General features: G+C 44.3%; 1 pseudogene; it reads right to left on the bottom strand.

Annotated features, from left to right (window-relative positions):
• Positions 1 to 13,393: 13,393 nt before the first annotated feature.
• LOC142751148 (U2 spliceosomal RNA) lies at positions 13,394 to 13,517 on the bottom strand (annotated as a pseudogene).
• Positions 13,518 to 16,931: the final 3,414 nt, after the last annotated feature.

The raw sequence follows: 16,931 nt of genomic DNA, 5'->3' as shown, positions 1-16,931 counted from the left end.
ATTATTTCATTATTTATCCCGCACGGTGAACGCCGTAAAATAAAATAATAATAAACCGAACCACAATAACAATTCTTTGGTCACTTCACCTCCCAAAAAATTGAATAAAAAGAGATCAAAAAATCGCATGTACCTAAAAATGTTACTGATCGAAACTACAGTTCGTTACGCAAAAAATAAGTCCTCGCACGGCTTTATTGATTAAAAAATAAAAAAGTTCTGGCGCTTAGAATAAGGTAACACAAAAAGTGAATGATTGTTTACAAAACTTATTTTATTGTGCAAACGCCATAAGACATAAAAAAAAACTATAAACATCCGGTATCGCCGTAATCGTATCGCCCCGCAGAATAAAGTGAATATGTCATTTATAGCGCACGGTGAACGCTGTAAAAAAAAAAGAAAAAAAAAACAATCGTACAATTGCTGTTTTTTAGTCACCACGCCACCTAAAAATAGAATAAAAACTGATCAAAAAGCCGCATGCACCCCAAGAAAACTACAATGGATTCCTCAAGGGGTCTAGTTTCCAAAAAGGGGTCACTTTTGGGGGGTTCCCAATGTTTTGGCACCACAAGACCTCTTCAAACCGGACATGGTGCCTAATAAAAAAGAGGCTTCAAAATCCACTAGGTGCTCCTTTGCTTCGGAGGCCGGCGCTTCAGTCCATTACTGCACTAGGGCCACATGTGGGATATTTCTCAAAACTGCAGAATCTGGGCAATATGTATTAAGTTGCATTTCTCTGATAAATCCTTTTGTGTTATAAAAAAAATGGTATAAAGAGGATTTTCTGACAAAAAAAAAATGTAAATTTCACCTCTACTTTGCTCTAAATTTTTGTGAAACAACTAAAGGGTTCATAAACTTTCTAAATGCTGTTGTGAATACTTTGAGGGGTCTAGTTTCTAAAATGGGGTATTTGATAGGGGTTTCTAATATATGGGCCCCTCAAAGCAACTTCAGAACTGAACTGGAACCTAAAAAAATAAATAAATGAGGCAATACTTCGCTTCTTACATTATACTGATAATGAGCCGTGCCCACCCCGAGATGGCCCCAGTTTTGACCGTTTGTATAAACGAAGACCCCTATTAGACCGTTCTAGTGCCCGGTTTTCCCAAGCATACACCCCCGAGAAGTGTATTTCTATTGATGAGTCCCTGGTACATTTTAAAGGGAGGGTTCAATTCCGCCAGTACCTGCCGGGTAAGAGGGCAAGGTATGGCGTGAAGATGTATAAGCTGTGAGAGTGCATCAGGGTATACCTACAGGTTTAGGATATATGAAGGAAAGGCCACCACCAAACCAGACTGCATCCTGGACTACAATAGGTACATGGGAGGGATGGACTTGTAAGATAAAGCCCTGAAGCCCTACAGCGCCATGCGGTGTGGTATAAGAAGCTGGCCGGGCACATCATACAGATGGCATTGTACAATGCGTACATGCTACATCGATGTGCAGGCCAGACAGGAACTTTCCTGGAATTTCAAGAGGTGATTATCAAGAACCTAATCTTTAGGGACCAAGAAGGGGGGGCACCCAGTACTTCTGGAAGCGGGGCCACACACATCGTACCAGGGCAACACTTTCCAGGAGAAGTTCCCCAAACTGGCAAGAAGGGAAAAAGTCAAAAGAGGTGCAAAGTCTGCTATAAGAGGGCGATAATGGATGACACAATATATCAATGTGACACGTGTCCCGAATAACCAGAGCTCTGTATGAAAGTGTTTTAAAATTTATCATACATCCCTTGGTTTAGAATTTACCCCAATTTTACTTACCCTGATGCACTCCACACAGCTTATCCCCCCTCGTCTTTCCCCTCTGGGCCCTGCTGTGTGTCCAGACAGCTGATAACAGCCACATGTAGGGTATTGCCATACCCGGGAGAACCCACATTACAGTTTATGGGGTGTAGGTCTCCGGTCAAAATGCTCACTACACCTCTAGATGAATGCCTTAAGGGTGTAGTTTTTAAAACGGGGTCACTTCTTGCGGGTTTCAACTGTACTGGTACCTCAGGGGCTTCTGCATACATGACTTCGCACTAGAAAATCCCCAGTAGGCCAAATGGTGGTCCTTTCCTTCTGAGCCCTCCCATGGGCCCAAACGGCAGTTTATCACAACAAATGGGCTATTGCGGCACTCAGAACAAATTGCGCAACAGAATGAGGTATTTTGTTTCTTGTGAAAATAAGAAATTTTTATCCAAAACTACATATTATTTGAAAAAAATAATTTGGTTTTCATTCCCAGCCCAATTCAAATAAGTTCTGTGAAAAAACTATGGGGTCAAAATGGTCACAATACCCATAAATGAATTCCTTGAGGGGTTTAGTTTCCAAAATGGGGTCATTTGTGGTGGGTTTCTATTGCTTTGATACCTCTGGGGCTCTGCAAATGCGACATGGCACCCGAAAACCAATCCAGCAAAATCTGGACTCCAAAGAACACACAGCGCTCCTTTCGTTCTGAGCCCTCCCATGGGCCCAAACGGCAGTTTATCACCACAAATGGGGTATTGCCACACTAAGGACAAATTGGGCAACAAAATGGGGTATTTTGTTCCCTGTGAAAATAAGAAATTTTGGTAAAAAAATTACATCTTATTGGAAAAAATGTCATTTTTTTCATTTCAGAGCCCAATTCAAATACGTGCTGTGAAAAAACTGTGCGGTCAAAATGGTAACAACAACCCTAAATTAATTCCTTGAGGGGTGTAGTTTCCAAAATGGGGTCACTATTGGGGGATTCCTACTGTTTTGACACCTCAACACCTTCAAACCTGGCATGCTGCCTAAAATATATGCTAATAAAAAAGAGACCTCAAAATGCACTAGGTGCTTCTTTGCTTCTAGGGCTTGTGTTTTAGTCCACGAGCGCAGTAGGACCACATGTGGGACATTTCTAAAAACTGCAGAATGTGGAAAATACATTTTTAGTAGTGTTTCTCTGGTAAAACCTTCTGTGTTACAGAAAAAAAAATGAATAAAATTGAAATTCAGCAAGAAAAATGAAATTTTCAAATATCATCTTCACTTTGCTTTAATTCCTGTGAAATGCCTGAAGGGTTAAAAAACTTTCTAACTGCTGTTTTGAATACTTTGAGGGGTCTAGTTTTTAAAATGGGGTGTTTTATCAGGGTTTCTAATACATAGGCCACTCAAAGCCACTTCAGAACTCAAGAGGTACCTTAAAAAAAAGGCTTTTGAAATTTTCTTAAAAATATGAGAAATTGCTGTTTATGTTCTAAGCCTTGTAACGTCCAAGAAAAATAAAAGAATGTTCAAAAAACGATGCCAATCCAAAGTAGACATATGGGAAATGTGAACTAGTAACTATTTTGGGTGGTATAACCGTCTGTTTTACAAGCAGATGCATTTAAATTCTGAAAAATTCAATTTTTTCTAAATTTTCTCTACATTTTGCAATTTTTCACCAATAAACACTGAATATATCGACCAAATTTTACCACGAACATGAAGCCCAATGTGTCACGAGAAAACAATCTCAGAATCGCTTGGGTAGGTTTACGCATTCTGACGTTATTACCACATAAAGTGAAATATGTCAGATTTGAAAAATGGGCTCTGAGCCTTAAGGCCAAAACTAGGCTGCGTCCTTAAGGGGTTAAGGCCAAAACTAGGCTGCATCCTTCTTAAGGGATTAAAGCATCTCCTGTCCCTGCTGTGACGGTTCCTGTGGTGACTATTCCATAAATACACTGTTCTCAAAGTAAAGAAGGCTTTTCGCCTCTGCAGTTTGAACCTTTCTTTTATCAGATGGCGGGAGTGCCCCCTTGTTTTTTAGGGGGTTTTACATGGAACAGGATTTCACCATATTTTTTGTATGTGCCATTCATATATTTATATAAGTTAATCATGTCCCCCCTTAGTCGTCTTTTTTCAAGGCTAAATAGGTTTAGTTCTTTTAATCTTTCCTCATAAATTAGATTCTCCGCGCCCCTTATTAGCTTCGTCGTTCTTATTTGTATTATTTCCAACTCCAAGGCATCCTTTCTATGAACTGGAGCCCAGAACTGAACTGCATATTCTAGATGAGGCCTCACTAATGCTTTGTAAAGTGGTAATATTACATCCCTGTCCCGCGAGTCCATGCCTCTTTTAATACACGACAATATCCTGCTGGCCTTTGAAGCAGCTGATTGACACTGCATGCTGTTATTTAGTTTATGATTTACAAGTACACCCAGATCCTTCTCTACAAGTGACTCCCCCAGTGTAGCTCCCCCTAGGACATATGATGCATGCAGGTTGTTGGTACCCAGATGCATAACTTTACATTTATCTACATTAAACTTCATCTGCCAAGTGGACGCCCAAACACTTAGTTTGTTTAAATCCGTTTGCAATTCATGAACATCTTCCATAGACTGAACTATATTACATAGCTTGGTGTCATCTGCAAAAATATAAATAGTGCTATTAATCCCATCCTCTATATCATTAATAAATAAGTTGAATAATAGTGGTCCCAGCACTGAACCCTGGGGTACACCACTTATAACTGGGGACCATTCAGAGTAGGAATCATTGACCACAACCCTCTGGATACGGTCCTTGAGCCAATTCTCAATCCAATTACAAACTATATTTTCTAAACCTATAGTCCTTAATTTACCCATTAGGCGTCTATGGGGGACAGTGTCAAATGCCTTTGCAAAGTCCAAAAACACAAAATCCACAACGGCCCCTCTGTCTAGACTTCTGCTCACCTCTTCATAAAAACAGATTAGGTTAGTTTGACAACGTCTGTCCTTAGTAAAACAGTGCTGGCTGTCACTTATAATGCTATTTATTGTCACATAATCCTGTATATAGTCCCTCAATAGCCCCTCAAACATTTTCCCCACGATGGATGTTAAGCTTACTGGTCTATAATTACCCGGGGAAGACCTAGAGCCCTTTTTGAAAATCGGCACCACATTTGCGCTGCGCCAGTCCCTTGGCACTATACCAGTCACTAGAGATTCTCTGAATATTATGAAAAGGGGGACAGAAATAACTGAACTAAGCTCTTTAAGAATTCTAGGGTGTAACCCATCTGGTCCCGGGGCCTTGTGCACATTTATTTTATTTAATTTAGCTTGGACCATCTCTACATTCATCCAATTCATTATATCAACTGATATATTAACAGCACTGGCACCGGCTACATTAGCTGCTCTTTCTTCTGTTGTATATACAGAGCTAAAGAACCCATTTAGTAACTCTGCCTTCTCTTGATCCCCTGTGATCAACTCCCCATTACCATTATCTAGGGGTCCTACATGTTCAGACCTTGGCTTTTTAGCATTTATATACTTGAAGAATTTTTTGGGATTTGTTTTACTATCCTTGGCCACCTGCCTTTCATTTTGTATTTTTGCTAATTTTATTACCTTTTTACAGATTTTATTAAGCTCTTTATATTTTACAAAGGCTACAGCTGTACCCTCAGATTTGTATTTTTTAAATGCCCTTTTTTTGTCATGTATTGCCCCTTTCACATAAGGTGTAAGCCATGTGGTGTTTAATTTGAGTCGTTTATACTTGTTACCTATTGGAATAAATTTTGCACTATAATAACTCAAAGTAGATTTGAAAATCTCCCATTTATCATTTGTTCCATTATTTGACATTAGTTCTTCCCAGTCCATATCCTGAATTGCAGCCCTCATCCTGGGGAAATTGGCTTTCTTAAAATTAAATGTTTTTGCCCTCCCAGCCTGCGTTTGTTTTTTACAGTATAGGTAAAATGTAACTATATTATGATCACTGTTACCGAGGTTTTCACGAACATTGACATTCCCAACAAGATCTGCATTATTAGAAATGACCAGATCCAACAGAGCTTCACCTCTAGTCGGGTCTTCCACAAACTGGCCCATAAAATTTTCCTGCAACAGGTTGAGGAAATGTCTCCCCTTTGCAGTTGAAGCTGAACCATGACACCAATTAATATCCCGGAAATTAAAATCTCCCATTATCACTACAGTACCCGCCTGTGCAGCCCGCTCCATCTGTTTATATAGCTGAACTTCCATCTCCTCAGTTATATTGGGGGGTCTATAGATTACACCAAAAGTAATTTTTTCAGTGTTTACCTCCCTTTCTAGTTCCACCCACAAGGTTTCAACCTCCTCACAGTATTCACCGACTATTGTCTCTTTCACACTCGCCTTCATATCATTTCTCACATACAGACATACACCACCACCTTTCCTATTTGTCCTGTCTTTCCGAAAAAGTGTAAAACCCTGTAGATTTACAGCCCAGTCATGTGAAGAGTCCAGCCATGTTTCAGCAACACAAACTATATCTATATTTTCTTCCAGTATCAAGGCCTCCAGCTCCCCCATTTTGCTTGCTAGACTTCTGGCATTTGTGAACATACACTTTAACTTGCCTGTCAGTTTTTCACTTTTATTATCAGAAATGTGATTTGACATTAGTCGGGCCTTTTTATTTACACTGATGTTTTGTAACGAAATGATCTCCTTATCTTGTTGTCTAGTCATCTCCCCACATTCTGTTTCTCCCCCCACCAATATAGTCTGACCCCTCTCTAACCTGGCTACCCCTTTTTTTTCTACATTGACCTCCCTCCTCAGCCCTAGTTTAAATACTCCGCCACCCCAGCTAGAATTCTCTCCCCCAGCACAGCAGACCCCCTTCCATTTAGGTGCAAACCATCTGCAGAATACAGTTTGTACCCCAATGAAAAGTCAGCCCAGTGCTCTAGGAACCCAAATCCTTCTCCTCTACACCAAGACTTCAGCCATGCATTTAACTCCCTGTGCTCCCGCTGTCTTTCCTGTGATGCGCATGGCACAGGCAGTATTCCTGAGAATACTACTTTGGAGGTCCTTCCCTTCAGCTTGTATCCTAGTTCTTTAAAATTATTCTTAAGGCTCCTCCACCTACCATTTATTCTGTCATTGGTACCGACATGGACCACGACAGCTGGATCATCACCAGCCCCTCCCAGCAATTTGTCCACCCGTTCCACTACATGCCGAACCCTGGCACCAGGGAGACAGCAAACCATTCGGTTGAGGTGGTCTTGGCGACAAATTATTCTATCCGTCTTCCTGATTTTATACACAAGAAAGAACAAGGAGTATAGCGGCCATATAATAAAAGAAATCTTTATTACATAGTTTATACACATAACACTGAAGAATTATTAAAAAAGGTACAATTGGAGAGAGTGACTCTGTGAAATATCCATTGCAGAAAGGCAGGCTCAGTTATTAAGGTATATAGATACAGGAAGGTTACCAATAGCATGTATGAATAGGGGCAACCATAGATACCAAAATGCATGACATAATATGCATGCACAGAGTTACAGAGTATAGAGGCACAGTAATATACATGTGTGGATCTCTAAGTCGTATCCGATTAGTGTGCAAAGTGAAGCTGTCAACATTTAGTATCGTGGTTAGTAGAGTTCGCAAATATAACCCAAATGCAGAAAAGGTATCTTACCCATAATGAGAGGTACTTGGAGCCTGACGGACGTATGGAATAACCCCAGCTTGTATCCTAGTTCTTTAAAATTATTCTTAAGGCTCCTCCACCTACCATTTATTCTGTCATTGGTACCGACATGGACCACGACATCTGGATCATCACCAGCCCCTCCCAGCAATTTGTCCACCCGTTCCACTACATGCCGAACCCTGGCACCAGGGAGACAGCAAACCATTCGGTTGAGGTGGTCTTGGCGACAAATTATTCTATCCGTCTTCCTGATTATAGAATCCCCTACGACTATCAATTGTCTTGGCTTACCTGCATTACCATCCCACCGACTACTAGATGGGCTGTTCTCCCGGCTGTTAGAGAGATCAGTATCCACTAGGGCTGCCATTTCTGAGACTGACACCCTCGCATCATCACCCAACCTGGCAATTTTGCCTGGAATGTCAGAAACCAGATCGGCCTTCCTTTTCTTTGACCCCTTTCTACTGCCCCTAACTACATTAACCCAGCTACTTACCTGATCCTGCTCACCCATGTCTTCACCCTCCAGTTCTAACCCACTAACTGCATGCTCCGTGAGCAGCAAGCTCAGCTCAAGATTGTCTATCCTCCTCAGTGTTGCATTCTGCTCCTCCAGATCTCTAATACGAGCTTCCAGGTGACCAACATGCTCACATCTGCCACAGATGTATTCACCCTGGAACTCCGGCTCCAGTCGTGCATACATATGGCAAACTGTGCACTGAAGAAAACCTTCAATCTTGCTATCCATTATCCAAGTTACAAAAAAAAACTGCGAACAGGTGTTAATCAAAAAGAAAAAGTAGAAGAAGAGTACTTACTGGGGCTTAACTCCTCTTTTCAACTCCGGTTTTTGGAACTCCACTTGATCTACAACCCACTTGTTTTTTCAAGCCACAGAGCAGGCTCTACAGAGTACTGAGGCCTGATTTATACCACCTGGTACCAGCTAACCCCTCCCCCTTAGTCAACTACTCAGGAAGGAAACTGCAAAGGAAAAATGGTTTTAAATAATGTCACTTTTGCAAACTTTGTAGCAAGCAAGCAATCAATACATATATAACATACAATGGCCCCCCACTTTATCACACACTACACAGTAAGTCAATCCGGTTTTTGGAACTCCACTTGATCTACAACCCAGGGAGTGTTACTCCCAGGAAATAGTCCATAAAGTACCGAGCGGTACGACAGTCTGTTCCTGGGAACTGAGTCCTTGAGTTCATGTTCCAAGGCTTTCAACGGACCCTGTGCAAAGGGGCACTGCCAGAAAGTGTGCAAAGATGTTTCCTCCGTGAAGGGGCACCTGGGGCAGTACCGGGTCTTACACAGGTTTCGGGCATGCATGAATGACCTAAGAGGCAGTCCTCCCTGGATGGCCATCCATGAAATGTCCTTGTGCCCGTTGGTCAACCTGCCAGATGACACGTTAGTCCAAACAGTCTCCAACATGTCGGCATGAAGCCCTGGAACAGACTCCAGTGAGTCCTTTGCTCTGATGTGCTTGTGGATCGTCTTAGGTTTCCATAAGTCGGGCTTAAGACCCTCCAGCTGATGCTCCCTCACAAACCGGACAACATCTCCGTAGAACCAGGGAGCGTGCCAGTTTTATGGGAAGGAGCTGTCCCACTTGTCCCAGCCAAAACCTCGCCAGAGGAGAAGGAGGAAGTAGCGTGACATGGCTTTGCCCGCAGAGCCGTTTGCTGTCCTCAGAGTCCTATGAACACAGTCACATACAAAAGCGATCCGCAGCAGAGTGGGGATGTCGGGTATACCCTTCCCACCTTTGCGGGGCTCCTTGTACATAACAGTCTGCTTTACTCTGTCCATTTTCGAGCCCCAGATGAAGCGAAACACAATCCTGATAATGGCCCTCGAGACCGTGGCAAGAGGGGGCCATGCCTGTGCAGTGTATTGTAACAGACTACGTTACGCAGGACCATTGCTTTGCCCTCAATAGTGAGTTGTCTGAGGCTCCACAGTCCGATCCTTTGGTTGATTTTGGCCAAGCGTTCTTCCCACGACTTTAGGGCTGCACCTTCCTTACCGAACCAGACTCCAAGAATTTTGATGAAGTCCGGCTTGATAGTAAACGGGAAGGAGGCAGGAGAAGGCAGGTACCATTTTCCGAAGAGCATGGCTTCTGACTTCCCGCATTTGACTTTTGCCCCTGAAGCGCGTCCGAACTCCTCGCAGGTCTGGACGAGTGCAGTCACCGAGCTCTGGTCAGCGCAGAAGACGGTCACATCGTCCATGTACAGCGAGCATTTGACCTCGAAGTGTCCTGGACCTGGTGCGGTGATCCCTCTGATCTCTCCATTCTGCCGGATAGCCTCTGCGAAGAGCTCTATAACACAAACAAAAAGGAGAGGTGAAAGAGGACAGCCTTGTCTAACCCCCGACGATACAGGAAAGGGGTCAGTCTTCCAGCCGTTCACCAGCACCGAGCTGTAAATGTCACAATACATCAGGTTAACATACAAACAGAACAACCTGCCAAGCCGCAGCCTACGCAGAGCCTTACCCATGAATTTGTGAGAGACCCGGTCAAAAGCCTTCTCCTGATCAAGACTGACCAGGGCCGCATGTGTATGGCGGCTTTGCATGTAATGCACCGTGTCCCTCACCAGGGCAAGACTGTCGGCCACCCTACGGCCAGGAATTCCGCAGGTTTGGTCCGATCCGATGATCTGTCCGATGACAACCTTCAGTCTGTTGGCCAATACTTTGGCGAGGATCTTGTAGTCCACGTTCAGGAGAGAGATGGGACACCAGTTTTTCAGGTCACATCTCTCCCCCTTCCGCTTATACAAGATCGTGATCATGCCTTCTCTCAAGGACGGTGGCATTCTACCCTCCACCACCATCTCCTCATAGAGCTCCAGCAGGTCCGGACAGATCAAGTCCCCCAGCGCTACATAGAGCTCTGCTGGGAGACCATCACTGCCGGGGGTCCTGCCGGGTCTGAAGGATTTAGCGGCAGAGAGCAGTTCCTCCACCGTCAGGGGTACATCCATAGCCTCCGTACCTGCAGGATCAATATGATTAGTGATACCTGACAGGAATTTATCGGCGGCTTCGGGGTCAGTGGTTTTCCGGGAGTAGAGGCTTCGGTAGTAGTCTGTGACCTCCTTCCCAGAATGCATGTTTCCGGTCTCATCTCGGAGTTCCTACAGGGGCGTGTGGCCGGCATGGATTTTCCTGAAAAAGAACGAGTTACATTTCTCACCCTTCTCCAGGTTCTCCACCTTGGAACGAAAGACAATCCGCTTGGATTCCTCCTCAAAGTGCCTTTCCAGGCCCTTTTTGGCTTCCTCCAGCTCCTTCCTGACGTCCCAGCCACATTGAAGGAGGTCTTGCAGGGATCGCAGCTGACGCTGCGTCTCCCTGAAGTCTCTCTTCCTCTCGCACGCCTGTTGACGACTTTTTGCCTGATAGAAACAACGAAATTCAACTTTAACATATTCCCACCAGTCACAGGTTTTGTCAAAGAAAACTTTATCATTCCTCCAAACAATATAGGCATCTCTAAGTTCCGCCAGTACCTCCTCTCTTTCCAGCAGGGCACAATTCAGCCTCCAGGAGCCAGGGCCGGGAGGAAAACCGTGGCCGATGGCACCCTGGAATAAAATGGCCCTGTGGTCAGAGAAGAAGCAGGGGACCATGGAGTGCCCATGCTGCTTGACTGCCCGGGAGGTGAACACAAAGTCCATCCGAGAACGAAGTGAGCCATTGGGTCGGCTCCATGAATAGTTCGCAGAGCCATTCCCCATGGAGCCCACAACGTCCTGCAAGGATGCTTTGGTTACCATCTCGATAAGCAGTTTGGAACTGACATCCAGCTTGATTGAAGTGCCGGAACTTCGTCCATCGTCTTCGATGGGGCAGTTGAAGTCCCCGGCCATCACCACTGCCCTAGTGGTGGCAAGCTGGGTCCGCAGGGTCTGGAATAGTTCCAGGCGCTCAGCCTTCATAGGGAGAGCGTACACGTTGATGAGCCTAATCGGCTCTCCTGCCCAGAAACCGTCTACGACCAACAAGCGGCCGCAGACGAGCTCCTGAACAGAGTCAACAGTAAATACGCTTCCCCTAATCAGGATGGCAACCCCTGCAGACTTACAGTCGCCCCCACCAGACCAGTAGGACGGGCCATGGGTCCACTGCCTGGCCAGATGATGGTATGACCTGGAAGAGGGGAGAGTACATTCCTGCAGAATAAAAACATCACTCGACTGTCTGGAAAGAAAAGTTAACACCATCTGACATCTAGTCCTATCTCTAACACTCCTCACATTGAGGCTAAAGATGTTAAGTTTAGCAGCCATGGGGAGAATAAAGAAGGTTAGTGCAAACGATACACCTTAGTTACCAGTCCGGTCGGGCGGATCCTCCTCGCATGGCGGGTCCGGAAGATCCAGCAGGCTCTCTGCCAAAAATTGTTCCAGCATTGAAGCCACCTGGATGTCTGTTGTGAAGTCGATGACCTCAGGTTCAGACACGAGTTCCTCCACCATCTGCTCCATTTCCTCCTGCTGCGCAAGGGAATCTTCGCAGATTTCCACAACTTTTCGCTTTGAGGAATCAGTAGCTGGGCTGTCCCTCACCTTTCTCTTCCTCTGGATGGCACCTGAGGAGACAAGAGGGGGAAAATCCTCCAGGGAGAGGACTCCAGCAGCTGGAGGGGAAGATGTTAGTGCTGCTGGAGCTGGGGAGAAGGGAGGCTGGGTTGGGAGAGGTGCAGGTGACAGGACCACTGAGGTGGGTGGGTAGGAGAAGGTGAGAGCCTCAGTGGGGGTGACAGGGGTTGGGGACGGGGGGGTGGGGAGGACCGGGCGAGGGAGGGTGGGGAGGGTAGGGCGAGGGAGGGCCGGGAGAGGGGGGAGAGGGACTGTCCGGGTAGTAGATGAGGCCGTAGGAGTTGCCCAGCTAGAATGACTGGGGCAGGTGCTGGAGGCCGTCTTCCGCGCTCGAATCCTTGGTCAGTCGGACGATTACCAACCACTTGCCAGTCCAGAACCCGAGTCCGTTCAGGATGTGGGTGGGTTCCCTCACCACTGTGCAGAACCGCTTCAGGAGCGTGGTGATGTCTTTGCCGGGGGTGTGTGGGTTCCGCATTGAGACCGTCACCCGCCTTTCCTCTCTTTGGACAGGGCAGTTGCCCACAAAGCGAGAGAAAGGGGATTCAGGCTTCGCCGCTTTCACCATCTCTCAGTAACTTCTGCAGATGTTGATCGATGCAAAGGTCACGAAGAACATCCCGGTCATGAAGGCCTGGATGCTGATGTTCTCCGGCTTAGCGGAGCCCTGGTCCAGGAGCATCTTCTGGCAGAACACTTCTTCCGTCATGTCCGGCACTCTCCCGTCCACCTCCTTCAGCTTCAGGGCCACCGTCTGCTTCATCCAGGGCTCCAGGGTTGGAGCAGCCTGGTTCGGCTTCCTGGTGGCCTGTTGGCTTGAGGAGGCTTCAGGAGGAGATGTCCTGGCCTGGGTCTGCTTGCCCGGTCCATCAGCCTTCTCCTTCTGGGCAGCAGGGTTGCTGGTTGAAGCCATGGCTTCTTCCAGCTGTTCCTGTCGCTTAGGGAGGGTCTTCAACAGCTCTTTTCCCGAAGGGGGCGGAGCTATGCAAATCTTCTCCTTGCTGGCCGAGGTTCTTCCACGAAATTTCTTCCGCAGCGGTTCCTCGTCGAGCTTCTTCTCCTGCGGCCGAGCTTCTTCGAAGTTCCCCTTCAGCAGCGGCTCTACTCCGAAGGTCTCTGTCGCAGTTCTCCTTCTTCCCGGCAGCGATCTCCCGGAGCTTCTTCCTCGATGGCGATTTCTCCCTTCTGGATCGTCGTCTTCGCTGGTTCTTCTCCGCAGTTCGTCGCCGGCTTAGTCAGTAACGCTCTTGGATCACTAAGCTAGTGTTAATAGCCCCCAGTGGTTCTCCGAGCTATCTGCCCTTACAAGGACTGATAAGAACAGATACTACACTTGATCTTAGCCAAAAGGCCGAGAAGCGCAAATACAGCATGGATCTAATGGCCCAAACATATGATTCAATAATCAGTATATGCAGACTATATGGGCTGATCCTAGGGTGCAGACCCAAAAAGCATCAAAGATAAATATAACCTATAGGAGACAGATACTATGAAGACAAGAGAATATACAAAAAGTAGAAAAAATCTTTATTGATGGCACTCCTTTCTTTCTGAGCCATGCCGTGTGCCCAAAAATTAGTTTATGACCACGTATGGGGTATTGCCGTACTTGGGAGAAATTGCATTACAAAGGTTAGGGTTCTTTATCTCCCTTATTTTTTGAGAAAATGAAAAATGTTGCGCTAAAGCTACGTCTTATTGGAAAAAATTATTTTTTTATTTTCACTGCCCAATTCAAATAAAATCTATGAAACATCTGTGGAGTTAAAATCCTCACTACACCCCTAGATTAATTCCTCAAGGAATGTAGTATCCCAAATGGAGTCCCTTTTGGGTAGTTTCCACTGTACTGGTACTTTAGGGGCTTTGCAAAAGCGACAAAGTGTCAAGAAACCAATCCAGCATAATCTGTGCTACAAAAGCCAAATGGCGCTCCTTCTCTTCTGATCCATCCATGTACACAAGCAGCAGTTTATGACCACATATGGGGTATTGCCGTTCTCGGGAGAAATTGCTTTACAAATGTTGGGTTCTTTTTTTCCTTTATTTGTTGCTAAAATGAAAATTTTTGAGCTAAAGCTACGTCTTATTGAAGAAAAGGGATTGTCTTGATTTTCACTGCTCAATTCTCATAAATTCTATGAAGCACCGGTGGGGTCGAAAGGCTCACTACACCACTAGATGAATCCCTCAAGGGGTATAGTTTCAAAAATGGGGCTACTTGTGGGGGCTTTCCACTGTTTTGGTCTCTCAGGGGCTTTGTAAATGCGACATGGCCTCCACAAACCATTCCTGATAAATGTGATCTCCAAAAGCCAAATAGCGCTCTTTCCCTTCTCAGCCCTGCCGTGTGTCCAAACAGCCGTTTATGACCACATGTGGGGTATTGTTTTACTTGGGAGAAATTACTTTACAAATTTTATGGTGCTTTTTCTCCTTTAGTCCTTGTGAAAATGAGAAAAAAAAATAGCTAAACCTATATTTTCTTTGAAAGAATGTAGATTTTCATTTTCTTGGCCTACTTACAATAATTTCTGCAAAAAACTTGAGGGGTCAAAATGCTAACCATGCCCCTAGATAATTTCCTCAAGGGGCATAGTTTCCAAAATGGGGCTACTTGTGGGGGCTTTCCACTGTTTTGGTCTCTCAGGGGCTTTGCAAATGCGACATGGCCTCCGCAAACCATTCCTGCTAAATGTGATCTCCAAAAGCCAAATAGCGCTCTTTCCCTTCTCAGCCCTGCTGTGTGTCCAAACAGCCGTTTATTACCACATGTGGGGTATGTTTTTTTGTTTTTTTTTCAAAATGGATTCAAAATGAATTTCTGCATCAACAAAAAATTTAATTTGTAAATTTCACCTCTACTTTTCTTTAATTCCTGTGAAACGTCTAGAAGGTTAAGAAACTTTCTCAATATAACTTTTATTATTAAAGTTTTTCAAAGTTATACAAAAATAAACAAGACATTAACATTGGAAATATGAAATTTTTCAAATTTATGGGATCGCAAAAAGCATAAAGATTTAAAATTAATCTAATAGTGAATATACACATACTTGCATTAGAAACATACTGGGTACATATTGAGATAATCATAATGACAGTAATTGATAATGTAACCAGAGTTAAACTTCCATAAATTTAAATTTTACTATTTTACACCTATCCAATGTAGAAAAGAATAAATAAACATAAAACATACAGACAAACATAAAGTCCCTGCTCTAGGATTAAGAATATACATAAGGACCCTAATACGCTTCTATAACATCTTTCTATAAAGGAAACTGTAAGCCATTAAAAACAAGCCATTGAGACCATTTGTAAGCGAATTCCTGTGTCTTATGTAGTTTTGTGTAAATTAAATGTTCCATAATACAATTGTACTGAACCTTGTGCAAGATTTCTACCTTAGTCGGAATAGAAGCGCTTTTCCATCTCTGAGCAATACTTGTTCTCGCTACAGTTAGTATATGAGCCATGACCGAACTATTCTCAATGCCTATATCCTCTAATTTCAAGGAAAGCAGTGCTACTTCTGGTCCCCAAGGAACCGGAAAACCGATTATACTGGTTAACATTTTTTGTATCTCTGCCCAAAACGGAGCGATGACATCACAACTCCACCAGATATGTAATAATGAGCCAACAGAAGCGTTGCATCGCCAACAGATATAGGACACAGTAGGAAACAGAGTCATGTACCATCTATAAAGCAATTTTCGAGAGGCTTTCAGATGATTTACACAATGGGAAGATTTAGAACAGATTTTAAATGCCTCCTCCCACTGTTCAATAATATATGTAACTCCCAACTCCAATTCCCATTTTTGTATGAAGTTAAGGGTAGGCAAAGATGATTCATCCTGATGAATTGTCTCATAGGCTTTAGATATTCCTTTAGTTATCAATTTAGGGTTATAAAAATATTTTTCATAATTAGAAGTGGGGGCATTGACTGTAAACTTAACAGTGGAAAGAAAATGCCTCAACTGAAAATATTTATAAAGATCCTTAAGGTTTAGATCATATTTAGAAGAGATTATAGAATAGGGTAAAAATAAATTGTTATCGTATAATAATTCCAATAATCCAATACCTTTTATGGTCCATTCTGAGAAGTTTGAATTAGGTATACAGCGTTGCACCATAGCTAAGGAAACCATACTACGTCTAAGAGGAAGAATAGAGGCATTATCAGACACACCCTTCCAAATCTGAATAGATGCTTTAATTGTAGGGGATAATTTACCCAATATGCGTTCCGCCATCCTCACAGAACCCAACACATCCTTTAGGTTTGAACTGTGTAATATATGCGCTTCTAACTCCACCCAGCATTTTAATTGGTCCAGAATAGAGATGAGCGAACCGGGACAACCGAACCCGGTTTCGGTCCGAACCTCAGGAAAAGTTCGGTTTGCAGCGAATCCGAACTTCACCGGGTTCGGCCGAACCCGTTTTGACCGAACCCGGCTACATTTTGGCGCCTGCCACATGTTACATCCAAAATGGAGGATTTCACAAGATCACCTGGTATCAGACTACCCCATAATGCCTTGCAAACGGCTCTCCCAGCCAATCGGGAGGCAGCATAGGGGCGGGCTCAAGCCTGCAATAAAAGTCTATGCATGGAGCTCAGCGGCCATTTTACAGACAGGAGCTGTAGGGAAAGCATCTATGTGCAGTAAGGGAAAGCTTTAGGAATCTAAAAGGCAGGAATCCAGCAATCGAAGGGGCTCATCCACTACTCACTACTCAGCCAGTGTGTGAA

This window comes from Rhinoderma darwinii, chromosome 3, assembly GCF_050947455.1.
Source record: "Rhinoderma darwinii isolate aRhiDar2 chromosome 3, aRhiDar2.hap1, whole genome shotgun sequence".
NCBI classification, from domain to species: domain Eukaryota; kingdom Metazoa; phylum Chordata; class Amphibia; order Anura; family Rhinodermatidae; genus Rhinoderma; species Rhinoderma darwinii.
The sequence above is the reverse complement of the archived record's forward strand: the minus strand, read 5'-3'. Positions and strand labels throughout refer to the sequence as shown.